The sequence below is a fragment of the Ahaetulla prasina genome, chromosome 1 (genome assembly GCF_028640845.1).
Source record: "Ahaetulla prasina isolate Xishuangbanna chromosome 1, ASM2864084v1, whole genome shotgun sequence".
NCBI classification, from domain to species: domain Eukaryota; kingdom Metazoa; phylum Chordata; class Lepidosauria; order Squamata; family Colubridae; genus Ahaetulla; species Ahaetulla prasina.
Genome location: NC_080539.1, coordinates 345614543 through 345635392, shown reverse-complemented (window position 1 = coordinate 345635392; position 20850 = coordinate 345614543).

The window sequence follows — 20850 nt, the reverse complement described above, 5'->3', positions numbered from 1 at the left end:
GTTTGTATCTATTATTTGCTTGTGTATTGCTGTGGTTGAAGCTGAAGTAGTCATTGACAGGTAGGACATTGTAGTAGATGATTTTATGTACTATGCTTAGGTCAGACTGAAGTTGTCGTAGTTCTAAATTATCTAAACCCAAAATTTGGAGTCTGGTGGCATAAGATATTTTATTGCGAGTAGAGGAGTAGAGGACTCTCCTTGTGAAATATCTCTGGACTCTCTCGATTGAAATAAGACTGAAACAAGACTGCAACAAGGCATGTGTTCTGCCTCCGTCCTCACTCTGGAGTAAAGAGCTGGCCTACAGCCAGTGGGTTCACAGCTCCTATCAGTCCTGGCCGAGAAAACGCAGCTGCCTGCTAAAAAGTTCTAACAGATTAAGACTTCAGCTCACTTCGACATGGTTCAGCTAATTTGCTTCCCGTGGAACTGAGAGCCGTCCCAAAGCTCCTTATATATCCTGTGGGGTGGGGCTCCTGCCCCACCCTTCCCTTTGATGACGCCGCCTCTCTAATCTTCTGAAGCTTGGGTCGATCCAGGCTTGATTAGTATGATTATCAACTGCGTCTGAGGGTGTAGCCTGAGGAAGGGAGGAATCAGGGGATGTCAGCCTCATTACGTCCTCCGACTGGCCTGGTTCTGGCTCCTGGAGTTGGGCCAAAGGAATCGGTGCTTCTGAGGTAAGCCTTACCGGCCCTTCCCCCTCACTCTCGGAGTCACTTTCGGGCATGGGGCCAGGTTCGGGGGGCTGGAGCCACAATATCATGGCTCATCCACCTCAGTGATTCAATGATGGGATTCTTCCCACTATATTGCTTTGCTTCCTATTATATCATATTTGTTTTTTTGCTTCATGACTTTCAGTATGTTTTGTTTGTTACCCATGTTTTGTGCATTAATGTAGAGTCATTTAAGATAATGAATCAGGCTTCCTATGATTCAGTCTTCCTTTTCGTTTATGCCTGCATTTTCTTTGTTTTTCTGTTAAACCAGTAATTTCCAAAACACTTCACTATACTGCTGCATACAATTCATTACTCACCAATTTGTTATTTACCAATGGTCTTTCAACACTCACCCCCTTGTATCCTAGTTTAAAGCCCTCCTGATCAGATTTTCCTCCTTAGTGACGTGAATTCTACAAAGCAGTCCTTCTTCCCTGAAATTTGTATGCATGTTGAAAAAACAAACCTCTGTGATTTCCTTCAATATTATAAGCAGGAGTTCAGCAGGAAAAAAAGGTTATTTTCTCTTGCTGGACCTTTGTCTTCAATGGGAAGTACCGATGAAGATACTCCTTGTCCCCCCAATCTTTTATCCTTGCCCCCAAAATCATGAAGTCAATTATCTGACTTCATAAATAATTATTTTATTTAAATAAAATAATTTAAAATACATTATTTTATTTATGAAATTTATGAAATTTTATTGCTGCCCACCCTGTATTCAATGACTCTGGGCGACATACAGCATAAAGACATTAAAACATTAAAAAAATAAACAAACATAGAACACAGCGGATAAAATAATTAAAAAGTAAAATCATTCATAGCAGGTGGGAAAGGACAGAGCTGAACACACAGGGGTGGAGAGGTGGGATTAAGTTTTAATTAGTCAACCACTTATAGTATGAAGCTCCCCCATTGGCTCAGGAGAGTGAGAGCTACCTCAGAAGATAAGATGTTACAGGCTGCTGGAACCATAGTAGAGAAGGTTGTTCTCCTGGATCCTGCTAGCTGAAATTCCTTGGCTGATAGGATTTTTAGAATACCCAATTGCCCGCATGGTTGGGGTGGACCAATACCCTTGGGGTGAGATGATTCCTCAAGTAGACTGGACCTATGCCGTGCGAAGCTTTAAAGGTGATAACCAACACCAGAAACCAATGCAGCTCGTGAAGCAGTGGTGTAACCTGGACAAATCTTAGAACTGCCCACATGGCAGGCAATAAAGATCCTGCGTAGAGGTATCGTTTCTGTCTATGTGAAATGATAGAAGGCCCAGAGAACCTTATCAGTCTTTCCATCTTTCTGTCATGATGAGAACATGATGATGTATAACATAACATTTGCATAAATGTGTGATGACATCATGATGCCTCTGCTACACTTCCTTGTCCTAACTCCTTGCTGTGCATACCCGTGGTCAAGCATAAACAACACAACACTGGGATTTCTTTCACTGAGTCAGTGAAACCAAGGTCTTTCCTGTGCTGTACAGGTGTGTGTGGTGTGTGTGTGTGTGTGTGTGTGAGAGAGAGAGTTTTTCCCCCCCAATTTCCAAGAACCCAATTGATATTAACTGCTGAAGTTCAGCAAAATGACATCACTTTCCTTTTTCATACCTTGTCAGTCAGACAAAAAGGAACTAATTTTTTTTATGCAAGTACTTTACCTTGTAAAATGCAGATGAGCATTTAAGAAACTGGACTGTTACATGTAACCTGGATTATATTTTCTTTTAAAGGCAATAATTAAAATGGATTTTATTACAAAAGAAGATAAATTTTACTTGAGCAGACCAAAGGCCCGTCTCCCATGGTGCCCCAAACAGGTACCTTGGGGAAGCAGAAAAGGATCAAATGAGAACTTGCCTGCTGTAGCACCCTTGCTGTGTGCAAGTTAAGCAGAAACAATGCAATATTGGGATCTCTTTCACTTCAAATGAAGTTTAGACAGGCCTGTGGGAACTAATCTTTGGCCCAAGTGAATGTAGAATGTTCCCAAACTCACCCCATCCCTTCAGTATATTGATGGAAGGGCAGCTGTTCTTTTACAAAACTTATCCAGGGTTGCTGATTTTCTACCTAAGAATCCTCTAAGAAGCTTTGGAGGGTCTTCCCTGAAACTATTCTGAAATCTACGAATTTTGTTAAAACTAGAGAAAGGCAACACATCCTATTCATTTTTGTAATTCTGAATGATGAAACCACTATTTAATTCTGAAATCATATATACCCATATTATTTCCATCCTTACAGCAGAGGTTGACAATTTTTTTTTTTTTGGCCTGGAAACATGGTTACATGTTTGAGAACATGTGATGAATGCATTTTCAAAATGGCTACCATTGGGACATGCCCAAACACAAAGCCATTGTTTAACAGAATACAAATAAATTCCATAGTAAATCTCTATAATATCAGTGAGACCTCTACAGGGACAATAGAAATTGCAGTGAATGAATATTACATGTTTTTTTTAACATGCTTCTCATTCAATTTTTTTTATTCAAACTATTTTTTTTAGGGGCAGAGAACTTGGAAAGATGTCCCATGTGTATGTGTATCACATTGCTTATCATCGCATTATTTAATTCTGTCCTTTGATCTGTGGCTTTGCTGCAGTACCTCAGAATTCAAACATATATGCACAAGGACAGAGGCATATATACAGCAGAGGTGGTATTTAGCAGGTTCTGACCAGTTCTGGAGAACCGGTAGCAGAAATTTTGAGTAGTTCGGAGAACTGGTAAATACCACCTCTGACTGGCCCCAGCCTCATCTATTCTCTGCCTTCTGAGCCCCAGTTGATCGGGAGGGAATGGGTGTTTTGCAGTATCCTTCCCCTGGAGTGGGGTGGAAATGGGGATTTTACACTATCCTTCCCCTGGAGTGGGGTGGGAATGGGTGTTTTGCAGTATCCTTCCCCTGGAGTGGGGTGGGAATGGGGATTTTACACTATCCTTCCCCTGGAGTGGGGTGGGAATGGGTGTTTTGCAGTATCCTTCCCCTGGAGTGGGGTGGGAATGGAGATTTTACAGCATCCTTCCCTTGGAGTGGGGTGGGAATGGGGTTTTTGCAGTATCCTTCCCCTGGAGTGGGGTGGGAATGGGGGTTTTGCAGTATCCTTCCCCTGGAGTGGGGTGGGAATGGAGATTTTGCAGTATCCTTCCCCTGGAGTGGGGTGGGAATGGAGATTTTGCAGTATCCTTCCCTTGGAGTGGGGTGGGAATGGGGGTTTTGCAGTATCCTTCCCCTGGAGTGGGGTGGGAATGGGGGTTTTGCAGTATCCTTCCCCTGGAGTGGGGTGGGAATGGGGGTTTTGCAGTATCCTTCCCCTGGAGTGGGGTGGGAATTGAGAGTTTACAGTATCCTTTCCCTGCCAGGCCCACCCAGCTATGCTCACAAAGCCATGCTGTGCCACGCCACGCCATGCCACACCCACCAAGCCACGCCCACAGAACCAGTAGTAAAAAATTTTGAATCCCACCACTGATATACAAGTGCTCTGCTCTGTAGTCCACCTAATAAATGTATAAGTTGCATTTGACCCCTTTCAATCTGTTTTTCCTAGTCTAGGTGCCCTACAAATGTGTGGACTTCAACTCCCAGAATTGTGGTTTCAGCTGAGAGTTCTAGAGACTGACATGTGTACATTGTGTGAGCAGCTAGATAAGGAAGTCTGCATTAAATCTGTGTATTACTGAAAGATTGCTAATGGTATTTCAGATTAAGTTATCTGCTTCCAACACACATCACACAAGTGAAGTTGGAAGAAAACTCCAAAAGAATCATGGTTTCCTGCCAATCATCAGAGCTGCAGGAACTTTGCAAATGAAATGGCAGCAGCATCTGCTTATTCATGTGATCATAGTTCCCCTCAATATTTCAGTATTTCAGTGCTTACTTTACAATGAAAAAAATCATCTTAATAATAAAAACATTTGGATTTATGGAAGAAAGAAACAAAAGATGAGAGAGGAAGAGAGAGACAAGGAAGGCAAGAGGATATGCCACTGTATTTCTCTCTGCAAAATTGTGTTTGTGCTTTAATCACAAAGTAACAGTCCTTTGGCGGTAAAATGGTTGTTATTGCCATACTCACCCTTAGTCTCTGATTCCTTCCAATTCTTTTGGCAAATTCTATGCAAAAGTACAAAGGCAACAGCTGAGTTATTAATCAAGTCTGTCAAACAAGGACTGCAATAATTTTCTGTCTGGAAGCAATTCAAAATACCGTCTCACACAGTTTTAAGATGCTGTGATTATTTTTCAGTAACTTTGTGGATGCTGGGTTGTAGGCAGGGGGTAAGTCTTTTTCTCAGTATATAACTCCAAGTTGGGAGGAGAAAAACAAACTCTTGCAAGCTGATCCCAAATAGATCCCAAGTGTCAGAACTCTATTTCACAGGATATATTTACTGGGATCTTTGTTTTATTTTGGATATGATTATGATTGATAAAGTGCCATCAAGTCTTAGTGATTACATGGACAGATTTTCTCTGTAATGATCTGTCCCTAATCTGGTCTATCAGGTCCTCCAACAGCGCATCTCATTCCACTATAACTGGGTCCATCCACCTTGCTGCTGTCTCAAAGGTGCTTTTCCAAAGTCAACTGGATTTCTTTTGTTTCTTTCTTTGAATTGAAGAAGCTCCTTGGATGAGAAGTAAAACATCTTCAAGGAAAAACAAAGAAAGTCCAGTTGCCTTTGGAAAAGCACCTTTGGGACAAGCATGATCTGATGACCGAGAATGTCCATTGATACCTTGCTGCTGGTTGACCTCTTCTCTTTGCTTTCATCATTTCCAGTATCAGAACCTTCTTCAGAGAGCCAGATCTTCAACTGTATGGACTTGCACTGGTCCGTGGCATGCCAGAAACTGGGCCATGCAAACAAAGGGAGCCCTGTTTGAGGAATGCAGGCAGCACATGAAACCATGCCTCCTCTGGTCCACAGAAAAACCTTTCTCCACAGAAGTGGTCCCAGATGCCCAAAAGGTTGGAGGCTGCTGACCTAATGTGTCTGAAATAGAATCATTTGATCCTGGTCATCCAGTTCATTTCTTCAGTGATCGATTGGTTTATTTTTTTTTGATTGTCCACAATATGCTTACAATACACACACACACACACACACACATTTATTTATTTATTTATTTATTCGATTTGTATACCGCCCTTCTCCCGAAGGACTCAGGGCAGTTCACAGCCAATAAAAATGCATATAATACAAGTTAAAAAACAATATAAAAAACTGATTGAATAAATGGCCTAAAAATTGAAATAAGATTAAAAACCTCATTTAAAAAACCCCATTTAAAATTTCATTTAAGCTAACCCTGCGCGATGGAACAGAAGCGTCTTCAGCTCGCGGCAAAAGGTCCAGGGGTCGGGGAGTTGACGGAGCCCTGGAGGCAGCTCATTCCAGAGAGCAGGAGCCCCCACAGAGAAGGCCCTCCCCCTGGGGGTCGCCAGCTGACATTGTTTGGCTGACAGCACCCGGAGGAGGCCCCCCCATGGGAGCGCACAGGTCGATGGGAGCCTACTAGTGGCAGTAGGTGGTCCCATAAGTAACCCGGTCCTGTGCTATGGAGCGCTTTAAAGGTGGTGACCAACACCTTGAATTGGACCCGGAAGACCACTGGGAGCCAGTGCAGACTGCGCAGGAGAGGTGTCACATAGGAGCCATGAGGTGCTCTCTCTATCACTCGCGTAGCCACATTTTGGACCAGTTGGAGCTTCCGGGTGCCCGTCAGGGGGAGCCCCATGTAGAGAGCATTGCAGTAGTCCAGGTGGAATGTAACAAGGGCATGAGTGACCGTGCAGAGGGAAACCCAGTCTAGAAAAGGACGCAACTGGCGTATCAGGTGAACCTGATAAAAAGCTTCCCTGGCGACGGCCGTTATATGTTCTTCTAAAGACAGCCGTGCACATGCACACACACAGCCATCCTGCATATATGTATACGTATATCTATATATAAAAGGTAAAGGTAAAGGTTTCCCTTGCACAAATGTGCTAGCCGTTGCCGACTCTAGGGGGCGGTGCTCATCTCCGTTTCAAAGCCGAAGAGCCAGCACTGTCCGAAGACGTCTCCGTGGTCATGTGGCCGGCATGACTCAACGCCAAAGGCGCACGGAACGCTGTTACCTTCCCACCAAAGGTGGTCCCTATTTTTTCTACTTGCATTTTTTTGTGCTTTCAAAACTGCTAGGTTGGCAGAAGCTGGGACAAGTAACGGGAGCTCACCCTGTTACACGGCAGCACTAGGGATTCGAACCACTGAGCTGCCGACCTTTCGATCGACAACATAATACATACTTAGAATACCTATCTATATCTAGGAACCCCAGTAGTGCACTTGTTAAAGTGCAATATTGCAAGTAGACTCTGTCCACAGCCTGGACTTTGATTCTGATGAGGCTCAGTGTTGACTCAGTCTTTCATCTGAGGTCAGTAAAATGAGAATCCAGATTGTTGGGGACAATATGCAAATAATGCTTACATAAACCACCCAGACAATGCTGTAAAATTCTATGGGGTGATATATAAGCTTAAACTTATATACCCCACCCCAATAACTTTGGTCTTCTTCAACACCAAAGTTCAAAAGCATCTATATTCTTATCCTGCTTCTTAAAGTCCATCTTTTGTACCTATTACTAACAATTAAGCTTTTTCTTGACTGTAATGATAAAAATATTGAATAAATGACTCTATTTCTTTCATGGTTTACTGTGCAATGCATCCAATGGGGTTCAGAACCCATATTTTACCTTTCAAAAGCAAATAGTTTTTATCTGAAGGGGGAAGGAATGGAGTTAAAACTATGTAACCTAGAGCAGGGGTCTCCAACCTTGGCAACTTTAAGACTTGTGGACTTCAACTCCCAGAGTTCCTCAGCCAGCAAAGCTTGGCAAAGCTGGCTGAGGAACTCTGGGAGTTGAAGTCCACAAGTCTTAAAGTTGCCAAGGATGGAGACCCCTGACCTAAAGTATGGAGCCTCAAATGCCAATGAACCTTATTTAACTTTCAATAGGTACTAATTGTTAGTTGAGAATATTCCTGTGCATAGGCATGGGCAATAAATCTGCTTAATTGGAACTTCAAAAACGGTCCTGCTCTTTCATACCTGACATCATCTTAAAGTTGTAACTATCACTGTCATCTCTATCATTTCTTTATATATTTGAAAATAATTATACTTCACTGGTCCCAGGCTTTTGCCAAGTTGTCACCTTCCTCTGAGCACATACATTGTATTAATGGTAGGAATATCCCATCTTGACTTGTAGGAAATATCTAATCAAGAGTGTAGAAATGCAGGTAATGTAAACCTGCAACCTACTTTGCAAGATAGGATATGCATAGGTGAGAATAAGAAGATCTTCTCATACTGTAATACTGTAAACAGGTGCACAGGCTTTTACGTTTAAATTCTGTAGCCTACCTTTTCATCACTAGGGACTGACTGTCCACTGTCTGGCAGGTATATTGTACTATAAAATTACTTCCAAGTCAAGTAGTCCTGTCTCTGTAAGAAACTATTCTTAAATTGTTCTCCCAGAACTCAACACATTAACCCAACAGAAGTGGATTACTGATATAAAGATATAAAGAATCATGGAATGTTTTATGCTTTGTCTGCAATCTTGTACAATGCATGAATAACCTTGATATTTAATGTGAATACATTTACTGACCTATAATTTGAAATTCCAAAGTAGACCTTAAAGACAGTGTGAATTTATTTGCAGCTATTTATTTATTTATTAAAAGGTTTAACAGCTTGTGGCAAACAGATTATCCCCATTCAGCATTAAAATATTAGCTGTAGCAACTTTGTCTCTGAAACAGTTTCAGGACAAGCATTTACCTAACCACAAAGAATGACGCTGTCCTATAACAACATGTTCACTGGCTTCCATGGGGGACCAAACTCTACACAAAGACTTTCTTAGTACAGATAACCATGGTGGTACTTAAAACTGCCTGGCATCACAAATGAAACATCTTATGGAGACACTATATCATTGCTAAGATCCTTTTTAGAATTGTAATCCATTTTGTAATTCCTGAATTGGCTGGCAAAGAACTCTTACAAATTCTGCAAGAACATATTTTTTTAAAAAAATCAAAATTTATTGACAACATTTTTGGAATGGCTAACAGTGTTGTTGTTGTTGTTGTTCTCCTTCTCCTTCTCCTTCTCCTTCTCCTTCTCCTTCTCCTTCTCCTTCTCCTCCTCCTCCTCCTCCTCATGCATTACTGCAGGTGCAGGATCACTTTTCGAATCATTGAATGCCACTTTGCATGGTTGACTGCATCTTCAGGGCGCAGGCCCGCAGCTTGCATATCTTATCTTAATTAACTTTGTTCATAATTGCAATATATACAATAAGAGAGAAAAGGACGGTATTGGAGAAGATGAGTAAACCTGAGTAAATTCTTATGTCTTTTTCTGTAAAACTGGGTACTAATCTAGCAACTTGTTCCTTTCTGCTCATGCATATGATGTTGCCACCTTTCAGACATTACAAAAATATTTCTATATCTTTTCCATGTTAATGCAGGGGAGGGGTGTATTTATTTATTTATGCAATTTATATGACTGCCCAATTCTTATATTGTGATTTTGGGTGGCTAACATAGGATTAAAACACAAAAGAAGGCAATCTTCATTTTAAAAAATCACAAATATGGAATTAAACAACACAAGTTGAGGAAAAAAAAACCTGTTTAAAATTCCAAACCATCTACCAAATGGGCTCATCCAATGCTGAAGCCTAATGCCTAGAGAAAAAAACACACAGTTTTGTATACTCTATGGAAGACCAACAAGGTCAGGGTTATCCAAATCTCAGAGGTCATGCTTTCCAAAGGGCAGCTGTCACAACAGAGAAGATACACCTCCTGGGTGTATTGTGTTAGAGAGGAAATTGGGACATGCCCACATCGTCAAATCCTGTGGAATGGCCAGATCTAATTAAAAATAAAGGTTTCTGCAAATGATCTGCTATGAAGGGCCTTATACAATAGGTATGATCATCACCATGAGTTGCACTCAAATAACTATAAGAAAGTCATGATTGTTTTCAAGGACATCTTTATGTTGAGTACATTGCAATAGTTCAGGCAGGAAGTGAGTCTGAGTAACTATAGCAACAGCCTTCCAATCCGGAAAAGCTACAATTAGTGCACAAGATGATGCTGTGCAAAGGCCTTCCCACTTGCTCTTCAAGAAGGTTGTGGGTTAAAAAACTCTAAAAAGACTCTACCTGGAAATTTATTTACAATTTGTTAAACTAAAGCTACTGCATATGTTAGAAATAAGCACAAATTCTTTACTTAAAGCACAAATTCTGTACTTTTGCAGTAAAAATAACTGAATTTAGACCAAAATAGCATATATGTACATCCTGAAAGTTTTTCTCCCTTCCTTCACCTCCCAACAGCAAGGAAAGGAGAAAATCAGGAAATATGCAGTAATTGCTGTCTGAAAGATACATGCTTCATTCTCAGGTCTGAAACCAAGAATGAAGCAAATATGTTTTGGGAAGGAATCCTCCCATGTTACACTATAAGAGCAGAGATCTGATGTTTTCCCAGGTATTGTTGAATATAACTCTTGTTAGCCCCAGGCTGTGGGAAGAAATAGTGGGAGTTGTACTGATAACACCCGAAAGGCCAAATTTTGGTGACCTTATTTTTAGTGGGTGAGATGAACAAAATGAGATTTGGGGAAGATCTCAATCTATGAGTATACTATATTCTACAGAGACTTCATAGACATTTATGAGATACATGTAGTCATAGTGAAGGATTATGGATTATCATGACACCCACAGAATCAGCAGCATAGTCCTTTTATAAGAAATTTAAAGGCAATGTATTTATTGCTATAATCTTAATTTATAACAATATTTGAAGCAACCCAAACCTTTAATCCATCGGCTTCAAAAGCTGCATATATTTCAAGGAACAGAAACAGGACCGACCCAGATAAATTTACCTTAAAGACAAACTATTTTATTTCACTCTGAATTATTTGGTCTTATTTTAATGAGCATGAATATCTTCTTAGTTTGCACACTTTTACAAAAAGCCAAATCACTTGTTTGCAACCATCCTAAGGGAAAATACAGTTTTGATATTTCAGGAACATAAACATTACAGCTCAAGACCTCTTTCCAAATGTGTCGGCATATTAGATGACCTGTTGCTTTCCCACCACACTTCATAGTTGTCAAAGTATTTGTACACTGTGATTGTATTCATATCACATGTTTAACAAGGGCAGTTACAAATTTAGCAGCTTCATTTGCACAACACTTTTAATTTTGTTCAGCTTTCTCTAATTTAGTATGTTGCATGAACATAGGCAATTGAATTAAAGAGCCAATCTGTTTGCAAATTTAATAAAAAAGTTATGGAAGAAACTCATTTTTGTAGATCTTCATTCAGTGGACTTTGGATATAACAGGCAGTCTGGCTAATTTATGTAATCTTTGGAGTGTGCATCAAGCTAGGTCATTTGCATGGTTGCATAATTGGTACATTTATGTCACTTTGTCACATTTAATTCATTTGCACATCAAGTGACATAATTTTATGTAAATCAATATAAAATATAAAAATACATATACAATTAGAAAAATGAATAAAATTGATAGAATTTACACAAATTTGGATTTAAGAGTTGTTCAGACTTAATGGAATTTCTTTCCCACATACAGGTATGTTTTTAAACTGAGGTTTACTGTAAATCAGCAGCAAGATTAAGTGCATAGTATACACATTCAGCCAGTATATTATTATTATCAATTAATTCAAAATTACTGTTGGATAACCATTTGTCTGAAATGGTGTAGGTTTTCCTGCCTGGGCAGGGGGCTGGACTAGAAGACCTCCAAGGTCCCTTCCAACTCTATTATTATTATTATTATTATTATTATTATTATTATTATTATTATTATTATTATTATTATTATTATTATTATTATTATTATTATTTCTTGGACAATAGGATCTCATGATTTGGCTATTGTTTTCTCTATAGTTTCAGAATATGTAGGGGATATCTGGTTACCAATCTCCAATGATTGATGGTGACTTTTTCAGTTTGCAGGCTGGAGTATTTTCCAATTCTACTTGGAGATGTATGGGATTGAACCTGTGACCTTTGGAATATAACATTTTGACTATTATTTCTGCATAAACATATCCTGAAAGGTTTGCTAATGAGCTTCGCTCATCACATTACACTTCCTCAGTGTAATTGAGTTTAGCTTATGTAATTCTGATGTTGTTTTCCCTTGTTGCCAATAACTCCACATGAACTAAAAGATGCTATTTTAATTTCAAGATGGGAAAGAAAAACTTTCTGTTGCAAGGTTTTGTAAATTGCTTGTCCCACTTATTAAATATGCCACCACTTTTCTTTAAGTCTATTATCTGGCTAATACTTTGCATTTCTATATATCACTTACTCGTCTAATTTTCTTCCATAGAAGCACTCTGGCCTGAAATAGATTAACAACTATCCAGCAGGTAGGTATGCTATGGTTTTTACCATTTTAAAAAAGCTGAATCTATTGAATCATTTTCTGGAATATTTTTGCTTTTTTGGGTGAGGGTGTTGGAGATGCCTCTGTAGTGGTTTGTTTGTATACATATGGAGGCAAGACTGTTTTAATAAAACAGAGATTATCAAGGTCTACAATGGTGGGGAAAAAAATCTGAATTTCCAACTTTTAATTATCTTTGCATAATCACTTCTCTGTCACTGGACAGCCATGCCTTGCAAACTGTCCTGGAAAAAACCTAACCCAAGAAATTCCAATAACTGGACAGGATCCAATCATTTTATTAAAGCTAACAAATTACAGTGAGTCATTCGGCCTCTTGTTGTTAAAAGTAAATAGTGCTGGGCAACTGATCAACCAAACTGAACATGAATATATATACACACATTTGAATACTGATAAAGAATGGTTTACTACAAATAGTACACAATCTGCACTTTCCTTTGTCTAGAAAGAGAACATTTACTCATGCAGTGTACTTACCCTGGGAGAAGAATGCCAATCAGGTTTAGTGATGTTTAACAGTTTGTGCCCACGCCCCACTTTGAAAGGGAGAGTTGAAATCAAACTCAACCTCCAAACCCTTGAGAATGTTACAGTTTATGGAGACATGATTTGTGAATCAAAGGGTGCTCTGGAAGAGATAGCTATCATGAGCAGATATACAGAAAAAGTTGGTCCAATTGTTAAGGCTATTGTGATTAGATTCACTGACTTTTATATTTGACAAGCAAGCAGAGATAGAGATACTCAGGGCCCATGGGTGACCTAGGTACAGAGCATGTAGGAAACATACTGAACAATATTAAAAATCTCCACTACCCAAAGAATTCTGGAACTATTTAACATGCACGTTTTTCACGATGTGTATTGCTGAGATCTGTCATAAGAAGCTTTCATAAAGCAAAAGTGTCCCACTGAATAAACTGCACTCCCAAATAAGGGTGGCATCTCAGAAGAGACATGCGGTGTGGGTTGCACAATATTGGCTTGAGAGCCAGTTTGTTGTAGTGGCTAAGGCACTGGGGCTAGAAACTGGGAGACCATGAGTCCTGACTTAGGCACAAACCCAGCTGGGTTACCTTGGGCCAGTCCCCCTCTCTCAGTCATAGGAAGGAGGCAATGGCAAACCACTGCTGAACTCTTGTTAAGAAAAACTGCACGGACTAATTTTTTTTAATTTTTTTAATTTGCATTTATATCCCGCCCTTCTCCGAAGACTCAGGGCGGCTTACACTATGTCAAGCAATAATTCAGGCAATTGTCAGAAGTCAATACTGACTTGAAGGCTCTGGAAAAAAAAAGTTGGTTTCTGGAAAAAGCCTGGCTTATGACAGCCTTTCTGATCTTGGTGTCCTCCAGATATATTGGCCTTCAGCTTCCATAAGGAACTGTATGAACTGCAGTCAAATACTGATGACATCAGGTTGAACTGGCTGCTCAAATATTCTGTTTCTCAAGCAAAAGAAATAATCTCTATCACAAAACTATTGTTGGAACAAATCCTGTTTGTTATTTTGCTAGAATAATATGGTTGGCATAATAATCCTTCATGCAGAATCAAATTGCAGAGATATTACTCAAAAATATGCCAAAGGCAATAAATGGTAACATTTCTAATAATAAAAAGCATAGCGGGCGATAGTGGTACCAGAAAAAGCAATATACAGTATGTTCATTTGCAGCATTATGAGTGAGAGATAAAAGTCACATAAATCCCAAACAATCGCCAGACAAAACCCAGGCATGTCATGTTAAAGTAAAGAAATAGGACAAGGTTGGCCAAATTGTATCAAAACTCTCTTTGGAATTTCTATGAGAAATTTTCCTCGTCCCATTTACTCTAGCCTCAGCTGCCTTTTTTAGTTTCATAAGCTCTTCGTTTTATTTCATTTTAGGTCTTTCATGCAACCAGTCTTGCACAACATATAGCTGCATTAGCAGACGGCTTGGAAAGCTACAGAACTGCAAAACACATTTCACTCTATTAAAAAAAAATATTGCTTTTTTTCTTCTCATCATCACAACTTGCTTTTCTTTCCATTCCTCTGAAATTTCATAAAAGTATATCTTGCCCATCCATAAAGTGCCTATATAAGAAATGTTTTTTTTAAAAAAGAGAACATTTTTGGTTTGTTTGTTATAAAAGTTATTGCTATTGAGTTGTATCTGTTCCAGAATCTGTCTCCACATTTAAACTATACACCCTCACACACAACCCTTTTCAGATGACAAGCCACAATTAAAAAAAAACCCTTGTTAACATCAACACAGCACTCAAATTACAAGAGTAAGTGATACAATTCATGGTCAGCACACAAGACCTAAAATGGACACCTAACATCAAAAATGTCATCAAAAAAGCACAAATAACCTTTCTGCATCGACTCAGAAAGCTCAAACTGCCCAAGGAGCTGCTGATACAGTTCTACAGAGGAATTATTGAGTCTGTCATCTGTACCTCTATAACTGTCTGGTTCAGTCCAGCAACCCAACATGACAGACACAGACTTCAGAGCAGTGGTGAAATCCAATTTTTTTTACTACCGGTTCTGTGGGCATGGCTTGATGGGCATGGTGTGGCTTGGTGGGTGTGGCTTGGTAGGCATGGCTTGGTGGGCATGGCATTCCCACCTCACTCCAGGGGAAGGATACTCCATTTCCACTCCACTCTAGGGAAAGGATATTGCAAAATCTCCATTTCCTCCCCCCTCCTGGGGGAAGGATATTGCAAAACCTCCATTCCCACCCCACTCTGGAGCCAGCCAGAGGTGGTATTTGCCGGTTCTCCGAACTACTCAAAATTTCTGCTACCGGTTCTCCAGAACCTGTCAGAACATGCTAGATTTCACCCCTGCTTCAGAGGATAATTAGAACTACAGAAAAAACAATTGCTACCAACCTGCCTTTCATTGAGGACCTGTATACTGCACGAGTCAAAAAGAGGGCTGTGAAAATGTCTACAGACCCCTCACAGCCTGGACATAAATTGTTTCAACTTCTACCCTCAAAGTGATGCTATAGAGCACTGCACACCAAGACAACTAGACACAAGAACAATTTTTTCCCGAACGCCATCACTCTGCCAAACAAATAATTCTCTCAACACTGTCAAACTATTCACTAAGGCTGCATTACTATTACTATTAGTCTTCTCATCATTCCTATCACTCATCTCCTCTCTCTATGACTACTTGACTCTAACTTTGTTGCTTGTATCCTTATGATTTATATTGATATTGTTTCCTGATTGCTTATTTGTACCCTATGACTATCATTAAGTGTTGTACCTTATGATTCTTGACTAATGTATCTTGTCCTTTTATGTACACTGAGAGCATTTGCACCGAAGACCAATTCCTTGTGTGTCCAATCACACTTGGCCAATAAAAAAATACTATTCTATTCTACAAGCTGATGTTGACAGCAGAAATGCTTGGTATTTAGAAAACATTCCCAAAGCCATATTTATATTAATAGCAGCACCCAGATCCTGGGACAGCTGGCACATCTAGCTTGACTGGAACCCATTGTTGTTATTTCTTCATCGCAAATTCTGTGTAGAACCAAAGAAATCATAAAAATCTAGAATTAAAAGGTTTGTTTCTGTCCCACATCCAGCCCTCTACTCAGTGCAAAAATCTAAATTAAAACATCTCTGACAGATGGTTTTATAGCTTCTGCCTGAATACATACAGTGAAAGGGAACCTATCATTTCTCTGGGTAATTAGTTTCACTGTCAAACTGTTCTTACCATTAGGATTTTCTCCCTCTAACGTTCAATTGGAATCTGCCTTCTATAATTTAAATCCATTTTTCTGTGTCCTGTGCTCTGGAACAAGAGAGAAAAGATCTTGTTCTTATCCTTCCGTGTGACATCCTTTCAAGTATTTGAAGAATGCTACCATATCCACACCACACATCATTTCTCAAGGATAAACAGCCAGTTTTCTAGTCCCTAATCATCTCTTGTCATCTTTCTTGGAAACTGTTCAAATTTCCCAGCATCCTTTTTAAGCTATGGTATCCAGAAGTAGAGGGAGGGTTCAAAATGGGATCTGATCAAAGCAGAACAAAGTGAAATAATCTCTCTGGATCACTTGGAAATTATAAGTAGCTTAAAATTGTATCTGGATTTTGTGCAGCCAATCATACAACTGGCTAGAACCATTAAGTTTTCATGCACCTATTACTCCAAGGTCATTTTCAAAAGAGTTAGTGTTCATCTGTTTGATAGCAGGAATCTTTACTCTCTGGGACTAATCCTGCCTATTTAACTAGATCCAGGATGAATAGAATAATAGAATCATAGCATGAGAATGGATATTGGAGGTCTTGTAGTCCAAACCCTTGGCCAAGGCGGGAATCCTAATACCATCATGTCCAATTTTGTTATTGTTGTTGAAAACCTTCAGTGATGTCTTCAGTAGATTGCTCTTCTATTGCTTAAAACTGCATAGTTAAAGTCTGGATATTCCCCTTATTTTAGCTTTGGATCTCTCACTGTAAAGCTTGCAACCATTGGTTTCGAGATGTCCTGGAGAATAAATCCATTTGTTTTATTTAAAAGTAAAGGTAAAGGTTCCCCTTGCACATATGTGCTAGTCATTTCTGACTCTAGGGAGCGGTACTTATCTCCATTTCAAAGTCAAAGAGCCAGCGCTGTCTGTGACCGTGAGGCTGGCATGACTCAATGCCAAAGGCACACGGAATGCTGTTACCTTCCCACCAAAGGTGGTCCCTATTTTTCTACTTGCATTTTTTAATGTGCTTCCAAACTGCTAGGTTGGCAGAAGCTGGGACAAGTAACAGGAGCTCACCCCTTTACGCGGCGCTAGGGATTCAAACCGCTGGACCACCGACCTTTCGATCGACAAGCTCAGCGTTTTAGCCACTGAGCCACTGCATCCCCACCTTTTTTTATTTATTATATAAATAAACCCCAATTCAACAGAGTAGCTCCAGACTGCTTACAACTTTCTTCTCTGTCAATGCATTTCAGGCTATTCAGCAAATTGTGAATCCATTTAAAGGTGAAACCATCTGTCCCACATTATTCCAGTTTACCAAGAAGGAGATTGCAGTTTACCTTATCAAATACCTTGAAGTCTAAGCACAGTATATCCACAGCATACTCTGGGTGCCCTGACATCCTTCCATTTGTGCTCCCAAAAATATTTTTCTGGATTTTAGCTTCTTTTCTAATTTTGTCCCTTCTTTTTGCTATTTTTTTGCTCTATATTTCCTGTAGTTTTATTTCTAACTCTTCTAAGAGTAATTTCCAAGCATGCTGCAATTGAAAACAGTGGTTAGGCAATGTTTGTGTAGCTATAATTACTTTCAGAACAGATCTGATGGTCTCTGTCTTGTGCTTTGATTTTGAAAGCTTGAGAGATATTGGACAGAGGGATAGGGTGGGTCAGCCACATGGCAGGATGAAACAAGGTGCTTCCAATGGAACTGAGGAGAAATGGAGTCTAATAGCGCCAAATGAGGGGATCTGTCTTGGCAGCCGCATTTTGGAGCTGACACTCATTTGGGGTTTCATAACGAAAAGATGCCAACTACAACAGCAGCCACTGAATCAAGGGAGGGATATGCCTATTCCATACTCTTGCATACAATATGCACATTCTTGCATATCGCAAGTGAAAACAATGGTAGGGCAATGTTTATGTAGCTATAATTACTTTCAGAGGAGGTGATCATAACGTTTATTACACTGGAGAAGCAAAAGGGGGACTGCCTATGGCTCACCAGATGAGATTAGATCCTCAAGTCAGGCTTCACACTTAGTGATTACAATGACACATCCATGCATCTTCTTGGTGATTGTACAGAGATGGTTTGTCATTACTTCCTTCCAAGATTTATAAAAATTTCCCTGTCAAATCTACACTCCTAAGGTTTCTTAATGATCTCTTGTTCAAACACTAACCGGATCTGACCATATTTAGCTTCCAAGATCAGCAAGATTGGCTATCTGCAGTCACACGCCTAGGCAGTGGTGGGTTTCAATTTTTTTTTACTAACGGTTCTGTGGGTGTGGCTTGGTGGGCATGGCAGGGGAAGGATACTGTAAAATCTCCATTCCCACCCCACTCCAGGGGAAGGTTACTGCAAAATCCCCATTTCCTCCCGAACAGCTGGGACTCGGGAGGCAGAGAATAGATGGGGGAGGGGCCAATCAGAATTTTTACTACCTGTTCTCTGAACTACTCAAAATTTTCACTACTGGTTCTCCAGAACTGGTCAGAACCTGCTGAAACCCACCTCTGCACCTAGGCCTCCAAATACAGGTAGTTCTCAACTTACAACAGTTCATTTAGTGACTGTTAAAAGTTACAATGGCACTGAAAAAAATGACTTATGACCCTTTTTCACACATACGACCAGTGGTGGGATTCAGCCAGTTCACACCACTTCGGGACAACCGGTTGTTAACTTTCTGAACAGTTTGGTGAACTGGTTGTTGGAAGAAATCATTAGGGCAGAGAACCGGTTGTTAAATTATTTGAATCCCACCACTGCATACGACCATTGAAGCATCCCCATGATCATGTGATCAAAATTCAGATGCTTGGCAACTGACTCATATTTATGATGGTAGCAGTGTCCTGGGATCATGTGATCCCCTTTTGCGATCTTTTTACAAGCAAAGTTAATGGGCAAGCCAGATTCACTTAACAACCCTGTTACTAACTTAACAAATACAATGATTCACTTAACAACTATGAGAAGAATAGTCGTAAAATGGAGCACACTCACTTAACTGTTTCACTTAGCAGAATAAATTTTGGGCTCCATTGTGGTCATAAATTGAGGACTAACTGTATTATTGGATTACAATTTCTAATACCCAATACTCAGCTGTTCATAGCTACAGTTCCTTAGTATCTGGAAACCACAGCTTCCTTCTTTCTTCCTAGTCTTAAATCTTCCAGTTTTGCATACATTTTTTCTTAATAGATTTACATTAAGCAATTCAGGTTATTCTTTTAAAAAAGCTGTTTCATTAGACCAGGAGCGGCTGGAATGAGGAACATTCAGCTCCCACTGTGGTATTCTGTATCTCGCCAAAGAACTCCAATCTTTAAGCCTTGTGTGGGTGGTGAGGAAATATAAGTAGCAGGGCTGCAAGAAAGTTCTTAGATATTGCATTCTGCCAATTTTCCCTTTAACTCTAGAATATATATTTTTTTTGCTTTACTGCCATTAGCAGTGCACTTAGTATATCAAAATGCCTGGCACCCTTGCTTTTAGAGATATTTGTGCATTGGCCCCCACTCAGATTTAAAATGGATTTCAGAGTTTCAAAGTTTATTTGAATTTGCTTGCACATGGCATTTTACACAAGCAGGTTTTTTTTATATACAAACCATTAGTCTAATAGTGATTTTGGGCCTGAAATACATTTCACTCAAAAAAAAAAATAGCACTTTTTGAGAATTTCAACAAGTAAAATGTCATTACCTTTTTATATATTGACTTTTAAATTTTTTTAGCTCCCCCTTTAGTTTAGATAAGGGTTGTGCAGAATTCGAAAAGCTAAGAGCAAAAAACAACAAACGTCAAGAAAAATAACAGCCAGGTTTACTTAAATGTAGCATAAATGTACATTACTAAGTTTTGCTTCTTGAGCAAGGCTTCTGGGATTTTGTTGTTATTTTTTAACTCCCTGAAAATCTTTGTGATCTATTAAATACAAATTAAGTTGTCATCATGGAAAAAAGAAGGCTGAGGCCAAGAGCAGCCACAGGGAGATAAGCAAAAATCTGCAAAGTGGTTGTAATCAAAGCTCTACTCCTTTTATATTCCTATTTATTTCAAAATCACCTGGTAATTTGACTTGATGAAAGGGAAAAGGAAAATTTACTTTTCCTAATAGGAAGAAGCGTGGTGGCTCAGTGATTAGGCTGGAAAGCTGGCAGCCCAGGTTCGAGACTGAGCCCCACACAACAGGGTGAGCTCCCATTCTCAACCTAGCATTTCCTGCCAACCTAGCATTTCAAAAGCATGCAAATAGATAAATAGGTATCACTTTGATGGGAAGGTATTCCGTGGTGGCACAGTGCTTAGAATGCAGTATTACAGGCTACTTCTGTTGGTTGCAGTTCGGCAGTTCAATTCTCATTGGCTCAAGGTTGACTCAGCCTTCCATCCTTCCAAGGTGGGTAAAATGAGGACCCAGATTGTTGGGGGCAATATGCCAACTCTGTACAACTGCTTAAAATGGATTGTAAAGCACTGTGAAGCAGTATATAAGTCTAAGTGTCATTGCTCTTGCTATTCCTGTTCCATGATGTCATATTGGCCACATCACCATGGAAATGTCTTCAGGCAGCATTAGCTCAATGGCCTTGGCACTGCCCCTTATAGTTGGCAACAACTAGTGGACAACAACTAATCCTCAATGGAACTACATCCACATGGAGGGAAGTATGCAGCGGAGTACCCCAAGAGTATGTTTTAGGCCCAGTACTCTTCAACATCTTCATCAATTATTATTATTTTATTATTATTATTTATTAGATTT